This window comes from Armigeres subalbatus, chromosome 1, assembly GCF_024139115.2.
Source record: "Armigeres subalbatus isolate Guangzhou_Male chromosome 1, GZ_Asu_2, whole genome shotgun sequence".
Classification (NCBI taxonomy): domain Eukaryota; kingdom Metazoa; phylum Arthropoda; class Insecta; order Diptera; family Culicidae; genus Armigeres; species Armigeres subalbatus.
The window spans coordinates 291874813-291893648 of NC_085139.1; the positions used below are offsets into that span (position 1 = coordinate 291874813).

At 41.9% G+C, this 18836-nt stretch overlaps 1 protein-coding gene across 4 annotated transcripts in view; it reads right to left on the reverse strand.

The window, feature by feature from the left end:
- Positions 1-18836, reverse strand: part of LOC134207722 (protein scalloped) — a 601300-nt gene that overhangs the window by 110659 nt on the left and 471805 nt on the right. The gene's annotated exons all lie outside the window — the stretch shown is intronic.

Genomic DNA, 18836 nt, shown 5'->3' on the forward strand with positions numbered 1-18836 from the left:
ATAACCGAGGCATTCGTGTGCAGTTTTATCGGCGGTTACTATTCGGAAAGGACTTTGGTGCATTTTTAAGCCATGTTTTTGTTAGGATTTTCATACATGTACCTAATTCGTTCCTCAAAGTCGTTCCAATTAATGAGCTCATCGGAGTAGCATAAATACCAATCTCCTCTTAGAACCGTATGAATGCGTTGAAGTAAGACGTCCTCTTCAATGCGATCGATATATGCAAGTCTACGCACTTTGTAAAGATAGTCCTCTAACGATCGCTGGCGTGAATCTCCGTTGAACGTTAGATGCCATTTCTTCATACGTCTATCCGCATTTATTATTTCAAATTAATTTATTGGACGCCTTGGTCTAAATTGTAATTGGTCTAGTCTACATCATCTTCTTCGTACAAGTATTCTAAATCGTTCTGGCAATAATTGCCCCTGTTGATGTTCCTACTACCTTCTCTAGGTTGCCCAGGTCTCGAATTTGCAACCCTATCATTTGGACGGCCTTGATTGAGATTTTCGTCATAGGGATTCCTTCTATTATACCCGGAAGGTTCGTGCCTAAACCTCTGCATATTAGTATTTTCTGAAAAACGGCAGTTTGCTCTATTTCCATTCTGGCTACTTTGTTTCCAATCCCTCTCATCCGAGTTTGCTGTTCCTGAACTATTCCTTCGTACTTTCTCACTATTATCAATTTCCCCATTTTGAAAATCCTTCTTAACCGTTTCAAAATTTCTATTGTCCCTTTCTACCTGGTTTGGCTTTCCAAGAGCATTTTGAACAACGGCACGTATTTCCGACAACTGTTGTTCCAGTAAATTCACTTGTTTCCTAAGCGCATCATTTTCTTTTTCTATTGGGTTTTGTACCATGCTCGATACTATTTCTTCTTTTTCTTATTGGTATTACATCCCCACACTGGGACAGAGCCGCCTCGCAGCTCAGTGCTCATTAAGCACTTCCACAGTTATTAACTGCGAGGTTTCTAAGCCAGGTTACCATTTTTGCATTCGTATATCATGAGGCTAACACGATGATACTTTAATGCCCAGGGAAGTCGAGACAATTTCCAAACCGAAAATTGCCTAAACCGGCACCGGGAATCGAACCCAGCTACCCTCAGCACGGCCTTGCTTTGCAGCCGCGCGACTTACCGCACGGCTAAGGAGGGCCCGAGTACGATACTATTTGAGACTTAGGAAATTCCCCTGAGTGACTATCATTTTTAGCTTGATTGTCTACATTGTCTAATAAATTGTTGTTTCCATTTTCTTCATTTTCATTACTTCGTTTTTCTTGTTCCTTCTCTCCTCCTACCGCTCCAATATCCGTTTCCAAATCTGGGGTGGTGTTACTTGATGGGTCCTTAAATATGAGTATATTCAATACTGCGTTAATTTCTTTACTCAACTCCTTACGCAATTCAATTGAACGAGAATCATCTGCTATACATCGTTCAACACGCATGAAATAATGTTTCAGTCTTGAAATGATCCTAAAGTCTAAACCTTTTTCCAATCGTTTGTTAAGTACATCCAATTTACCCGTTATATAATCGTATTCCTGATCCATCGTATAACGAGAAGTGTACATTTCATTTTCTCGTAACATCCTCGAAAAATAAATTCCGGAGTAGACGTTGCTTAACGCTTAACTCATCTTTGGTCTCATATCTTTTACCTCGAGTTCGTAGTCTACTCTTCATTAGTCAAATGGTCCGCTCGAGGGAATTGGTTAGCCATTTCAAATTTCAAAATTTGAATTATTTGCTACCGTTGTATGAAAAAAAAAACAACAAAAAATACACTAACTATCTGGACAGTCACAGTGATTGCTAAATATAGAAAAGCGGTTTTTAACAATTTTTTTTAATTCAAACTGAAACGAACAAGACTCACACTAAACCCAATATAATAAAAATGTTTACATTCAACAAAAAATATTCAATTACGAAAATTAGAAACCTGCAGTTGGGCGCCAATTTGTAGCCTGGCCTGGCAAGGCTACACAGCAAAAAATATTTAAATTTCAACGACATGTAAACAGGCCCAGTCGTAATAACACAGTAATTGAATCCGTTTCTCGATTGAAATTTCCATCAAATCAATGCACATATTAAGAGCATTGAAAAATATATAAAATTACACGAATCATCATTTATATTTCAATTGATGTATAAATACATCGATATGCATTTAATTGTCCATCAATAAAACTTCGACTTTACACGATCGTGTAAATTTCAACCCGTTTACTTAGAATGTGAAAACAACATGGTAGCAGAACTCGTTATCGCATTAAGATCAAGAGTATCTGAATTGTGTCTCGAAAACGGCTTATTAGTGAACAAATTTAATGTAAACAACGGAGTAACTACGTGAATGGTAAGAATAGTTTTGTTGAATATTATTTAATTTCTGACAAATATAATTGAATATTTATTTTGCAGCCTATTCGTTTGACCTTACGGCTCTGAATTCCGGTTTGAGACCATTCCACGGATGTGTTTTGGATAATTAGATATTCCTGCCTGAGTTTTTGATGTAATTATAAATATTTGTAAATATAATTTAAGCGTAAAATAAAACAATTAAAAATGAAACTTCATTCAATTTTAAGATTAATTGTATAGGCAGTAGGAGTGGGCGTTGTCGTCCGTTGGATTTTACATTCATGTAATTTTAAATGCGCCCTTCAAACCAAGCGTGTAAAATTCAACGATCTCAATTGAATTTTAACGTGATGTTAATTTAACATCTAACTTAATTTTAGATGTATTTCGATGCTCCAAATATGTGCATCAAAATAAATGTGAACATTTGGCCCTGATGGGTGATCTTACTCAATCCCAACGGTTCCAAGCGCATGTTACGCGAGATTATAACTCAGTGGGCCAAGTGAGTGAACGATAAATTCTGACGATGAACTTTCTTGCAGGAAGTGACTTGGGTTCATTTATTGCATCCGAGCTTGTGAGATTGTACTACTGTTCGTTACCTACTTTTGATGAATTTAATATTTATTTTCTTATAAGAATATATAAACGCAAAACATTAAACATAATTCGGAATACCACTACGCTACACAACGGGGCAGCAGGGACTATGTCCAAGGGGTTGACGATCCCTCCCCAGGCCATCTGCGAGTTGTGGCGCCTGCCTAGGATGTGGTGGGGTTTGACAGTGGGCCCTGTTAAACCTCTACAAAAAGCTGCATGTATCCGCAAGTAGGGTCCGCCAAAGCGACCGTGTGCCGCTCAAAGCGCACAAGCCCAAGTCCTGGTGTTAGGTGGGACGCTAAACAGCCCTGACACGACGGCCCTCCGACGAGACAGGAGGTTTGCGCAGGCCCAATAAGCCGCCTTTAAAAACAACTATTACGAACGACATAGAAGATAATACGACTCGATACAATCGGCAACGACCTAGGCGACGAATAAAGGATCACGATTGGAAGCTTGGAACATGGAACTGCAAGTCGCTAGGCTTCGCAGGTTGCGATAGGATAATCTACGATGAATTACATCCCCGAAACTTCGATGTCGTAGCGCTGCAGGAAATCTGCTGGACAGGACAGAAAGTGTGGAAAAGCGGGCATCGAGCAGCTACCTTCTACCAAAGCTGTGGCACCACCAACGAGCTGGGAACTGGCTTCATAGTGCTGGGAAAGATGCGCCAACGCGTGATTGGGTGGCAGCCAATCAACGCAAGGATGTGCAAGCTGAGGATAAAAGGCCGTTTCTTCAACTATAGCATCATCAACGTGCACTGCCCACACGAAGGGAGACCTGACGACGAGAAAGAAGCGTTCTACGCACAGCTGGAGCAGACATACGATGGATGCCCACTGCGGGACGTCAAAATCGTCATCGGTGACATGAACGCTCAGGTAGGAAGGGAGGAAATGTATAGACCGGTCATCGGACCGGATAGTCTGCATACCGTATCGAACGACAACGGCCAACGATGCATAAACTTTGCAGCCTCCCGCGGAATGGTAGTCCAAAGCACTTTCTTCCCCTGTAAGAATATCCACAAGGCCACATGGAAATCACCTAATCAAGTAACGGAAAACCAAATCGACCACGTTCTAATCGACGGTAAATTCTTCTCCGACATCACGAACGTACGCACTTACCGCAGTGCGAATATTGAATCCGACCACTACCTCGTCGCAGTATGTCTGCGCTCAAAACTCTCGACGGTGATCAACACGCGTCGGAGTCGTCCGCCGCGGCTTAACATTGGGCGGCTACAAGACGGTAGACTAGCCCAAGACTACGCGCAGCAACTGGAAGTGGCACTCCCAACGGAAGAGCAGCTAGGCGCAGCATCTCTTGAAGATGGCTGGAGAGATATTCGATCCGCCATTGGAAGCACCGCAACCGCTGCACTAGGCACGGTGCCCCCGGATCAGAGAAACGACTGGTATGACGGCGAATGTGAGCAGTTAGTTCAGAATAAAAATGCAGCATGGGCAAGACTGCTGCAACACCGCACGAGGGCGAACGAGGCACCATACAAACGGGCGCGGAACTGACAAAGCTCGATTTTCCGGAGGAAAAGCGACAGCAGGAAAATCGAGACCGTGAAGAGACGGAGGAACTGTACCGCGCTAATAACGCACGAAAGTTCTATGAGAAGTTGAACCGTTCACGTAAGGGCCACGTGCCACAGCCCGATATGTGTAAGGACATAAACGGGAACCTTCTTACGAACGAGCGTGAGGTGATCCAAAGGTGGCGGCAGCACTACGAAGAGCACCTGAATAGCGATATGGCAGACAACGGTGGCGGTATGGTAATGAACCTAGGAGCACGCGCGCAGGACATGCGACTTCCGGCTCCGAATCTCCAGGAAATCCAGGAGGAGATCGGCCGGCTGAAAAACAACAAAGCCCCTGGAGTTGACCAACTACCAGGAGAGCTGTTGGTGGTGAAGCACTGGCTAAAGCGCTGCACTGGGTGATTACCAAGGTTTGGGAGGATGAGGTTCTGCCGCAGGAGTGGATGGAAGGTGTGGTGTGTCCCATCTACAAAAAGGGCGATAAGCTGGATTGTAGCAACTACCGCGCAATCACATTGCTGAACGCCGCCTACAAGGTACTCTCCCAAATTTTATGCCGTCGACTAACACCAATTGCAAGAGAGTTCGTGGGGCAGTACCAGGCGGGATTTATGGGTGAACGCTCTACCACAGACCAGGTGTTCGCCATACGTCAGGTATTGCAGAAATGCCGCGAATACAACGTGCCCACACATCATCTATTTATCGACTTCAAAGCCGCATATGATACAATCGATCGGGACCAGCTATGACAGCTAATGCACGAAAACGGATTTCCGGATAAACTGATACGGTTGATCAAGGCGACGATGGATCGGGTGATGTGCGTAGTTCGAGTTTCAGGGCATTCTCGAGTCCCTTCGAAACCCGTAGAGGGTTACGGCAAGGTGATGGTCTTTCGTGTCTGCTATTCAACATCGCTTTGGAGGGAGTAATACGAAGGGCAGGGATTGACACGAGTGGTACGATTTTCACGAAGTCCGTCCAGTTATTTGGTTTCGCCGACGACATTGATATCATGGCACGTAACTTTGAGAGGATGGAGGAAGCCTACATCAGACTGAGAAGCGAAGCTAAACGGATTGGACTAGTCATCAACACGTCGAAGACGAAGTACATGATAGGATAGTTGCTCAAGAGAGGTCAATGTGAGCCACCCACCACGAGTTTGTATCGGTGGTGACGAAATCGAGGTGGTTGAAGAATTCGTGTACTTGGGCTCACTGGTGACCGCCGATAACGATACCAGCAGAGAAATTCGGAGACGCATAGTGGCTGGAAATCGTACGTACTTTGGACTCCGCAAGACGCTCCGATCGAATAGAGTTCGCCGCCGTACCAAACTGACTATCTACAAAACGCTTATAAGACCGGTAGTTCTCTACGGACACGAGACCTGGACGATGCTCGTGGAGGACCAACTCGCACTGGGAGTTTTCGAAAGGAAAGTGTTGCGTACCATCTATGGTGGGTTGCAGATGGCGGACGGTACGTGGAGGAGGCGAATGAACCACGAGTTGCATCAGCTGTTGGGAGAACCATCCATCGTTCACACCGCGAAAATCGGAAGACTGCGGTGGGCCGGGCACGTAGCCAGAATGTCGGACAGTAATCCGGTGAAAATGGTTCTCGACAACGATCCGACGGGAACAAGAAGGCGAGGTGCACAGCGGGCAAGGTGGATCGATCAGGTGGAGGACGACTTGCGGACCCTCCGCAGACTTCGTGGTTGGCGAAGTGCAGCCATGAACCGAGCTGAATGGAGAAGTCTTTTATGTGCAGCACAGGCCACTCCGGCCTTAGTCTGATGATAAATAAATACACAACGACTGCTACGTGCACATAAAATTTAGCGCACGCTAGTCTTACGAAGCTTGTGTACCTCACATTAACATAGGTAAGTCGCATCGAGATATCTCAATGCTATCAGCTCATGCGCTGGCATAAAGTTTGATTCCTTTATTAGTTTCTGAAATCCTGATTTTATCCCAAGCAGCTCGAGCAGCACAAGTCAGACAAGAAAAGTTTACAGCAACTTGATTGCGACTGAATCTGGTTGCATATTAGTTGCAGAAACATATGTGAAACATGTGTTCTGCTAGGTCAGTATAATAAAGCCACAAAACGTATGCATTCTTTGCGACGATTCCCACCGGTTGGGGAACACTGCTTTAGATCATCTGGGCAAAAATGTCATTTAGCTGGAATGGACAAATGACAGGAAATGTCGTTCGGCCCTAAAAACTATTTGCTGAAATGGTTCTTTGGCCGAAAAATTAATGATAAACTATCATTCATGTGCGAAAAAATAATTTATTAAAGCATGAAAAAAACTTTGGCCGAAAAGGACGTTTGTCCGAAATAATCGTTTGGCAGAAATGTCATTTGGCTATAAATGTCATTTGGCCAAACGGGTAGATATTTTTAATCTAATGACATTTTTGGTCTAATGACCCTTTCTGTCAAATGACCATTTCGACCGAACCCAGTTCGGCCTGATGACCTATTCAGCCAAATGATCATTACAGCCAAACGATCTGTTTGGGCAAACGGCTTTTCGGCCAAATGACCAGTTCGGCCGTATGTCGCTTTGGGAAAACGATATTTTCGGCCAAACCGTTTTCGTTTCGTTAAAACTTTCATTTCTTTATTCGGCCAAATGGCTTTGCGTCGAATGATTCTCGACCAAACGATCCTTCTCCTTTTTCAATAATTTCTCATGGAGTTTCCGAACATTTCCCGCAGAAATCTAAAGAAATTCCGATAAAAAAATCCGAATAGTATTCAATGAAAATTTTATCGTGAGAACTCCTTAGAGTTTTCCGTGAAAACTCCTTAAAGCTTTCCGCGGATATACCGAAGAATTTTCTGTTTTGAATTTAGAATAATACTCAACAGCAAATCTGAGGAATTTTGAACGATCTCTTATGGAAATTTGAAACTATTTCCAGGGAAAATTCTGGAGAATCTCTCATGTGAATTCTGAAGAACTTTTCAGTGAAGTCCCACACAATTCTCATTGGGTGGGAATTCCAATGTAAATTCCAATTTAAGTAAAAAAATTCAAAAGTAATTTCCAAATGAATATTTTGAAAGAACTTTCTGGGGAAGTTCATCGAACTGACGTCGTAATTAAAACAATAATTGTTGTACAGTGGACTCTCTCCGACTGGATGAAAAAGTCCCTTGAATATTGCTTACTGTGTTACCTCCGTAAGTCGATACCTCCCTTTTTCGATATTCTCTGAGTCGAAGTAACCTCGCTAACTCGATGCTTTCAGAATCAGTTCACGAGCACAATATATACGATGTCGGGTCATTTGGCCGAATGCAGTTTGGTCGAATGCCGATTGGCAGAAAAGCTAAAAAACTTATATTGTGATTAATGAGTAGTAGGAATTATATGAAGTGTGCAGAGAGAAGTAAGGAATAAGACATTTCGCACATCTCATAATAGGAAATAGGAAATGGTTCAGTGTGAAGTGAAGTAAAAAATGGACATGAGAAAAGAAAAGTAAAAGTGAAAAGTAAATTGTGAAAAATGAGAAGGTGAGAAGTGAGAAGTAAGAACTAAGAATTGAGAAATGAGAATTAAAGAGTTTTTTAATCTTTATTAAAGTTATTTAGCAGTAAACAGTAGGAAGTGAGAAGTAAAAAGTGAGAAGTTAGAAGTGAGAAATTGGAGAAGTGAGAAGTGGAAGTGAAAAATCAGACGTGGAAAGTAAGAAGTCAGTTGAAGATAAGAAGTAAAAAATGACTAATTCGAAGTTAGCAAAAAGTTAAAAGTAAATTGTGAAAAGTGAGAAGTGACAAAAAAGAAGTATGGAGTGAGAAGTAAGAATTGAGAATTGAGAAGTGTAAAGTGAGAGGTCATAAGTTAGAAGTGATAAGAATAGAAAAGTGAGAAGTAAGAAGCGAGAAGTGAAAAGTGAGAAGTGAGAAATTCGAAGAGAAATACGAAGTGAGAAGTGAGAAGTGAGGAGCAAGAAGTGCGAAGCGAATGGTGAGAAGTGAGAAGTACAAATTGAGCAGTGAGAAGTGAGAAGAGTAAAGTAAGGATTGCGAAGTAAGACGACCAAGTAGTAAGAAATGAAAAGTGAGGTGAAAATTGGAATTTTTTAAACTTAATCTATATTTCTTCTCATCATTCCTTCTCTTTTCCTTTCTGCTTTCATTGAGAAGGTAGAAGTGGAAAAAAATGTGGAGTGAGAAGTGAAAGGTAAAAAGTGAGAAGTGAGAAGTGCTGACTTCGAGCATTTCATTTCTCACTTTTTAATTCTCACTTCTCGCTATTCATTTCGAGTATCTCACTCCTCACTGCATTCGGCCGAATAGTATTCTGTCAAGTCACCCTAAATCATATTTTTACATATTATAAAAAGTGTTTGATGTTTTGAAAGCAAAAAGAAAAGTGGGAAGTGAGACTCAGAACTGAAAACTGAAAACTGATAACCAAGGACTAATAACTAATAACTGGGAACGGAGAACTATGACAAATGAGAACTTATAACTGAGAAATTAAAACTGATCATTTGGGAACTGGGAAGTGAGATCTGAGAACTAAGAACTGAGAACTGAAAATTCGAAACATAGAACTGAGTACTGAGGACTGTGACCTGGGAACTGTTAACTTTAAAACTGAGATATGAGAAATGAGAACAGCGAAGTAAGACTTGAGAACTGAGAAGTAAGAACCAAGAAGTGAAAAATGAAAACTTTGAAGTAAGAATTAAGAGATGAGAAGTGGGTGTCAAGATTTTTTTTGGCAACATTCGATTTTAAATACAATAATAATAAAAAAAAACTGGTTAAAGCCCTAAACAGATGAGAAAAAAAATCGTAAAAAATTGCGTAATTTTTTTAATGAAAGCGCCCAAATTCCAAAAAATTCGTAAAAAATTGGGTAGACCCCGTAATCGACGTAAAGAAATTGCGCATTTTTTTACAATGAGAATCCCTAGATTTTAAAATCCACGTAATAAAGTGTCACAGAGTGTCCAGTGTCACAATAAGTGAAGAAATGTGAAATATCATGAGAAAACAAAAACTCTTTGTTCATTCTACACTCTCACCTCTCACTTTGCATTTCTCACTACTTGCTTCTTGCCTATCATCTCTCACCTATCATATCTCACTTATCACCAATCACTTCACGTTACTTATTTACAACTCGTAATTTTTCACTTTTTACATCTCACTACATACTTCTCACTCCTCACTACTCACTACTTATTTCTAACCTCTCATTTCTCATTTATCACTAATCACTTCTCTCTTCTACTTTTCACCGTTCACTAATCACTTCTCACCTAGAACATCTCACTTCTCGCTTCCCACACTTAATAAGGAAACATGTTTTAAATATTCGGCCAAACAGCATTCCGCCAAATGGCGTTGAGCCAAATGACCCTTTCGGCCAAACGGCATTTGGCCAAATGGCTTCAAGCCGATCTGGTAATTTTCCCGAAAGAATCGTGCGACCGAACCGATCTTTTGGCCATTTGGCCAAAAAAGTTATAGGCCGAAAATTTTGTTTGGCCGAGCAGGCCGTATGAGCGATAATGTCATTTGGACGAACAATATTGAATATGTTTTGTGTGAAATTTGAAGTGATAAGTGATAAGGGGTCAATAAAAATGATGTCATAGGTTTTAGGGGGGTCTAAGATTGATTCTATCACAAACGCCTGAACGACATACGCCCGAATTCTATTCACCCGAATGACAAACGCTCGAATGTAACAGATGCCCGAATACCATTCGCTCGAAAAGACCATACGCCCGAATCGGCAAGACAGCCGAACAAAATATTGCTTTAGAAGATTACTTTCGACCTGTTGGCTGTTGGCCTTCGATATTTTGTCGTACAACGAAGGTATTTTAATCTCTCATGTATTGATCTGGATGAATGAGGGTTATGAAATATTATCCAAAGTAAAACCCACTTTTAGGCCAAGGCCTTTTTATGTAGGTAGATCATCATCAATACGATGCCGATGGGCATGAAATCATAATTCTTCCTTCCTTGCGGCTTAAGCTGTTTTTTAGTGATGTATATTATGCCTAACAAACGAAATATATTATAAAATCTCTTTCTAGAGCACGAAGTAGTCCAGAAAATGCGAAAATTAAATGATCTCTTCTGCAATATTATTTTATGCTCAGCGGAAATCTATCACGATAAAAATCATTTTCTAGATATGTGCATGTCATTGAAGAAGGAACTAAATTCCCATGTGCCTTATTTTGGGCAAATGCGAATTAAGATGGAATAAGTAAACATTCACGTTTTGCATGATGCCAATCGAAGAACAATTCAACTTGACTAAACGATTGGTTCAATCATTTGAAACATTCGGGCGAGTGGTCCATTCGAGCAAATGGTCTTTTCGGGCGTTTAATCTTTTCGGGTCTCTGGCTTATTCGGGCGAATGGAATTCGGGCGTTCATCAATCGGGAGAATGGAATTTGGGTCTATAGCATTTGGACGTTTGTCATAGAGCCCTAAGATTTTGTGAAAGCACATATACTAGGCATACAAAGCAGCGTGACATAGGGGGAAGGAGGGTCTAGAAATCTAAAAAAGTAATGGGCGTCATATTTAAATCACCCCTAATTGATTAGTTAGTTTTTCCGTTATGAACTTTTTATCATATTTTTATATAAATAAAAATTAGTGCTCAACTTAGCTTAAGTGCTTAACCTAACCTTAACTAATGAACGGGTTAACCAATTTGCAATATTCTCTCCCTAATCGATACGTCTTGTGATCTCTACGATTTGTATGTACAAAAAGTTGGAAAATCTAACGGGGAAAGGAAGAAAATCAGTAGAATACAGCTTAGGGTCAGTGTTTGAAACAAAATAATAGCGCGAAAATTGATCTAGAGTGCTGTGCTGCAAATAGTTTAGAATTTGACTTTTGCATCACAAACACCCAGGCAAAGCTGGTTTTTTTGCTAGTATGTAAATAATAAAATTAAAATAACGTAAATGAAGAAGAAAATGAGAAATTCAAAATAAGAAATGAGAGGTGAGAAGTGAGAAATAAGAAGTGAGATCGCGTAAAACACTTCTTACATCTTATTTCCTATTAGTTACTTCTCATTGTTTATTCGCTATTTCTCACTTCTCATTCTCAATGCTTGAAAAGTGAGAAATAAGAAGTACGCAGTGAGAAGTAACAAATAAGAAGCGAAAAATCAAACGTCTCATTTCTCACTTGTTGCTTCTTACTTTCCATTTTTCACAGCGAGAGGCGAGAATAAAAAACATGAGAAGTGAAAAGTAACAAGTCAAGACAAAATTTTCAAAACGACTTATCTGCTTTTGTAAACAAAGATTGAAACGACGATTTGACGAATCTGATAGCTCTCCCACGCAAACCAACGCCATCAACAGGTAGCGGAAACCTTCACCTACCTATTGGTGGTGTTGGTTTGCGTGGGAGAGCTATCAGATTCGCCAAATCGTCGTTTGAATCTTTGTTTACAAAAGCAGATAAGTCGTTTTGAAAACTTTGTCTTGAAGTGAGAAATGAAAAATAAGAAGTCAGGAGCCACCTCAATTGTAGCTACTTGCTACATAGTTGTTTTGTTATTATAATCGCTTCTCACTGTGAGAAATGTTACTCACAGTTATCCAGGAATGCAAGAATCAGTAAATTGGTTTGAACTAAACACATATTTGCGGAAACAAGGGTACTAGAGCACCCTGGAATGGTCCATTGTCGATGGATTGAATTATACTCCGTTGAACACGACGTTCCTCGATCAAACTATGGAATTTTCTCCAGCATCCGAGACGCTCTAGCCGATGACGCCAACAGCCTCCCACCCTTCGTTAGTTTCGTGGATGATTGGGGAATGTACCACCAAATGTAGTCGCCAACATTAGCTTCCCGAGCACCCCAGCCTGGGTGTAAGTCTAGTGCCTTTAGGCGAAAAGTTTTTTCCTGGTCCGGGAAAAGAGTGATCGAAATAAAAAGAAGGAGAATCCCATGACGGCCTTTCGTTTCCTTAGCCATTGAATGGAAGGATTAGAATTATGCGTGATGGTATGCCTGCATGCCATGGATCGAGTACAAGAACTTCTTTCTCTGCTTAGGTGGGACGCTCGGACGTGTTTTTGAGGATCGTATAGATCATAATTCTGCGTGGTGGGAAGCCCGCATGCAATGGCATCGGGTTAAGTACAAGGGTTTCTTTTTCTACGTTAATGAGATGCCCGAAAGAAAAATAGCACATAAGAATAGTGTTCATATTGATCGGTTCACTGTTCTGCGTGATGGGACATCCGTGTGTACCACCACGATCAAGTGCTAGGAATTCTTTTTTGCGACGGTGGAATGCTCGCAAGAAGAATGCTATTATGAATCGTAAGGATCATAATTCCGTGTGGTGATGGTGAGACGCCCGCAGGCATTGCCTTTGAGGAGTATCTAATAATGTTGTATACATCGTTACATCCCATTGCACTGGGAACACAGTCACATGCCGTCAATTTTACACAAAGAGTTAGTTTCAAACGTTTTAGGTGATAGCTACGTGCAATTGCACAGAAATTAATTGTTTTTTTTTTCGTAAATTGTTTGAATTATCCTGCAGAAATTATTTCTCATTTCCACCGGATTTTTTTTTTATTTTCTCCTGAATTCTTTGGAAATTTAAAAAAAATGGAAAAATACTTTCTTAGAAATTCCACGGAAAATTCTTCGGAAGGTGCAAGGGATATTCTTAAAAATTTCCAAGGGAAATTTCTTGGCATTTTTTAGGGAATGCGAGCACTCAAGTATGTTGGTCCAATTAGAGAAATCTAATAAAGTTCCGGAGAAATAACTGCAGGTTCTGATTTTCTGTAAAGATTGAAACAATGTTTTTCAGCTCAGTTATTCCATTTGAATTTTACATAAAATTTATTACAAAAAATAAAAATTCTAGTTATGTTCCAATATGATTCCCAGTTGTAAAAGCGAATACAGTTTAGTTTACTTATTACTGCTTGCGGGTATCGTCCGACTCCCTGAGTTGTTGAAACGGCTTGTAGTTTATTGCCTTAATAGCATTGCGACCCATTTCCGGTCATTAGACTGGATTGCTCCTATTATTGCATACATCATCCCAATCTTACGTTAAGAGGAGGTAGATCAAAGCGGTAGACATTGTAGTGATGTGAATCGATTAGTAAGAGTGGTTTGAGATGATTATTACTGCAATTAAATTACAAACGAAGTCATCACCAATGCAGTATCTTGAACATTCACGATTATCTCACCCGAGTTGCTTGTCAGCGTGCAGCGAGAATCCGGGCTCTTCTTCACAATCTCCTTCTTCTGATGGACAATCACTTCCAAATTCATTTTCTAGCAATCCCTCGTCTATAATAAAGTCTTTCATATTCATTCACCCAAGTGGACGTCATCGAGCAATCATAGAACGTGGTAGAACCCTACAAACAAAAATATGATTTACTCACAGAAGATCATTCATAACGCTGATCCTCGGCTGGTACAGCGAGCTCAACTCTTTTCTTGGCCACACTCCCATCCAAAGCGGCGATGATTTAATCGATTCGAAACAACCTTTTGACAGCGGCCAAATTTCTGCATTCTTTTTAATTAACATGCCGTGAGTGCACCCGAAATCCAGTCAATAAATTTAATCAAAAAACTTTTCTCTCCATTATACTCCCTTTGAGAAACGGACCAATCGAGACAATCGAGACAAAAGGGGTGACCCTCCAGAAAATTATATTGAATTTTTAATCAGATTCAGTTTCGTTCGTTGTTCTCTATGCGAGTCCTCCATCGCCGGTTCGTGCCCTTCTCATCCACCATCAGAGAGCGCGTAACGCATCGCTGCACCCACTTTCGTTGTTTACCACCGGCAAGTAACTATGACGAAGCAGTTGTATACCCGGGCGAGCGTCAGCAGCTGTCCCGAAAACGGGAATGTGAGTGCCGCCACCACCACCGCCGTCGTCGTCGTCGAGTGAGCCCAAGGTCATCCTCACCACACTGCGCGCCATCGGCATCGACTGGCGTGGGTATGGATTGGCGGTGCTCGGCGGTTGAACGAACACGCAAGAATGCGAAGAATTTCTATATCGGGGAGTTCCACCATAACTTCGGGGAAGCTTCCGTTATTTCACCCCTTAAAAAGTGCAAGCGAACTCCCTAAGTAGCACACAGCCGGCAGATAGGGACGAGAATTTCACCGAACAGGAAAAACGAATCCGGGACAGTGACCCCTTGGTTGGTAGTGAAACGGGCCGAACATCTGTCTGTTGTACCGCGTTTTGTGTGTTGTTTGACGGAATATATTCAATCGCGCACGGGATATTTAACTACAACAACGCGTGAACAAGGGGAGGAAAAATCCTACCAGCCAGCGCAGTAGTGCTGGAACTGCCGGCACACACAATAATGCAATTCGATGCCAGGAATCCAAACTAATAGTGGAAGGAATTTCATTCACTTTTCGTCCGGCAGGATTCGGGATGTTCCTCGCGGGAAAATTCATGCAAGGGCTGATATGATTCCGAGTTGGCTCCGAGTGGAAGCTGTTATGGAATGTATTTTGTGCAATAGAAGAATTATTAGAAACGGAATGCATTGTAAAGTCTGATGCACAAAATAACATTTTTAAGCCATTTTTAAGTCAATAGTCTCATCTGTCGGTCTGAATTAGATATGGGATCGCAGCAAGCCATGCATGGTTGCTTTTGAATTTGCTGTCACGTTTTTGTTCGTTCCCGCAAGAAATAGGTTCGGTTGATGTTTATATTTTGCATATGTACTAGAAGAAAAAGTTCAAGTGATCTAAAGTTTAAAATTTACGCGTTTGGTAACCTTTAAAAAAGTGTATTTCTTAATTGAGTGCGCGAAGTTGTTTGTGTGTTTGTATACGAGGATGTCTTTGGTGAAATATGTGATGCTGTGTGATAATATCAGAAATACATGAATCAATAACGAATTGCTCAGAATAGCTATGAAAGGGTGAAGTAAATTGTTCGATCACACTAGAAGTGATCTTCGCTTCAGTTCAGTTCAGTTGTTTTAAAAAAAACTGATTTTTTATAATTTTTTTGAGTTTTTTTTTCGAATGAACCTTTGAGATAAATCTTGGAATTTCTTTCGAAATTCTACTAGGTATTTTCGAACATTTGATTGGAAATTCCTTCGTAAATTCTTGTAAGAATTCCTTCAGAAATACCTTTAGCAATTCCTTACGAAATTCCTTTGCAAACTTTTTCCGATAATCTTTCAGGTTTTCTTGTGATAAATTGTTCGAGAATTCCTTCTGAAATTCTTTCCACTTCAGACATTTTCTCCAGAAATAATTTATTCTTTCGGAACTTCCTTTTGCTATTAGCAAAACATTACAAAGTTCCTTCTGACATTCCTGCAGGAATTATTTCGGAGTTGTACTCGGAACGAACGGTTGATTAGAAAGCGCCAACTTTTTCAAGATACCGGGGGTCCAGGTGCGGTTATTCGTCTTAGAGATGTCGAGTGAAACTACTTCGGCGTGCTTACCTGAAACTTTTGCGTCTTCGAGGATCACAACGAGCGATTCTAGGTAAGTGCTGGTTCCCTTACCAGAACGGAAGACATGTTGGCGGTTATCGAGAAGGCCTTTTTTTTTCAAGTGCTCCATCAGTCTGTGTTCACTAGTCGCTTCAGAACCCTGTGTCCGTGAGTGCAATCGAACGGTATCCACTAACTTCGCCTGATGATCCTTGGTTTTTGGTACCACTATACTTGATTTCCATTCGGCGGGAAATGTTCCATTTACCCATTTTTTGGCAAGGGCATTCAGGAGAGCGATTTTTCTGTTCGGTGGAAAGTTTTGGAGCATGGGGTAACCAAGATTATCGGGTCCAGTGGATCACCCATTCTCCTTACTCAGCGCATACTCCAGTTCAGCCAAAGAGAATCGTTGGTTGAAGTTTGATCCGACATCTGGAGGAACATTGAAGGCGAGGATTTCGCCTGAAGGGTTGAGGTGTTTCCCTCGGAATTCCACTGGGTACTCCTGGTAAGATGACAGACGACCGAAATGGTCGGCTAGGGCTTCGGCCACGATTGCCGGGTCCCACTGCATTCTACCGTTTACGGATAATGTGATGCCTTTAGCGCGTGTCTTACCTAAGAAGCTAAGAAGCTGTTCACGTTCGGTCCAGTTTTTTTTTCCTTTGCCTCACGGATAGTTGGCTGGTACTCATTCCTGGCCGTTTAGTACTCCGTCCGAATGTTGGCTAAGGTGGGATCGTTCGGGGTTAGTGGGTTGGCGCCCTGGTTGGCGCCCAACGTGGGCAATGAAACGATTTTAAATAACGTGGCTCAGCGCATTCGATTATATGGAGCACAGGGCTCTGTGGCAAAACTTCAAAATTTCTTCCCCGGTCAGCAACACAAATTGCATAAAATATGGCTGTCTCTCGAACCCAAGCAAATTAACCTAAAATAGCAGATCGGCAATAATGCTTCATTTAAGTTTTACTTTTGCATCATGTTCTTAAAAGTACTTTCTAACGTACATACATAAATTTTCCACTCCTCCATCTGTCGTGTATCAGCATCGGTGGGGGTCCCTTGCTGCATATAATCGAACGCGCTGAGCCGCGTTATTGAAAATCGTTTCAACGCAAGAAAGTAAGGGGCGCCTAATACAAGTTTCTTCAAGAGCGCTGGGAGTCTATTCTGCGGCTCTGGACGTTGGTGTTTGTACTTCCTGCAGCTCGCGTTCCATCTTCTGTTGGAACCTGCTCCAGTCTGCGCATTCGTAATGCCAACCCGATCGTCGGAACTAAAGCCTAAAGCACGACTAAAGCCCCAAACGCAATAAAACGGAACGGCGACGGAAACGGCAAATTTGACAGAAAATATATGGGCTAACTGTCAAATTTTCCGTTTCCGTCGCCGTTCCGTTGTATTGCGTTTGGGGCTTAAGGCAGCTTCGGTTGTCGCGTTGAAAACACTGTTACATTGGATGTTGTTTGAGCGGCTACTCCAGGAGTGGTGGTAGCCGTTCACATCACCAAGTAGGACCACCGGGAAGGGTAGCTTCTCGAAGATACTTACCAGCTTACTTTCAAGGTCCTTAATCTTTCGGCTGGGTATGTACATGGAGGCGAAAGGGAATTCGACGTCAAAGGTGATTTCGTTTGCTGGGACAGTAGAACTCTGACGGTGAAACTGAGCCTGTAGATCACTTCCTTAGTTACCTTTGAGATTGCACCACGTCTCGTCTTGGGTCTGGTTGTAGCATCGCCGCTGTCCCCAGATGTTGCATTGAATCAGAGTCGTCGGTGAAGAAGCTGTTGTATGCATCCTGACTTTGCGCTTGAAATTTGCTGGCCTTGCTCTTGGTTTTTTCCTGCTCCACATTCTTAACTCCGTCGCTTACTTTATCCGCCTTGCTTATTTCCGTGTACTTCTGTGCCTTGCTCTTACTAGATCCTTCATTCACATTGGTTTGCAGCTTCCTGATAAGTTCATCCTTTACCGCTAGGGACTCCTGGAGTTTCGCAACTGTTTCGGTATTCACTAAGTCCTCGATGGTACCCTTTTTTTGGTTGCCTCGATACGATTCCTGACTCCGGGTTGCTTTGACCATTCTTCTTTTTTAGGTCCGCGATTTCCTGGTCCTTGCTTAAAGCAGCTACTTTTGCGAAGGAACCAGCCTGGCCGGATCCGGATCATGCCTCTACCTCCTTTCGGGCTTGGGAGTACGAGATGCCTCGGTCGACTTTGATTCGCTGAACCTCCACTTCCATCAGGTAGAAAGAGTAGTTACAACAAGTTTACCTTCTGGTGTCTGTCGCTTGTTGCGGAAAAGTTTCTTTACGCTCTGGTCTTGTAGTTCTGCTAGAAGATAGTCGTCTGGCGAATCAACAACGTCGAATCACGAAACCACACAGTTTGGAAGGGTCGTTTGTCCGATAGCCATTTGGCCGTATGCCACTAGGCTGAACAAACCATTAGGCCGAATCCCATCTGACCGAAAGGGTCATTTGGCCGAAAGGATCATTTGGCCGAACGATTCATTTGGCCGAATGGATTATTTGGCCAAAAGGGTCATTTGGCCGAAAGGGGCATTTAAACGAAAGGGCCATTTTACGGAAATGGGGAATTTAACCGAAAGGGCCATTTGGTTGAAAGGGTTATTTGGCCGAAAGTGTCATTTGGCCGAAAGATTCATTTGGCTGAAAGGGTCATTTGTCCGGAAGAGTCATTTGGTTGAAAGAATCATTTGACCGTAAGGGTCATT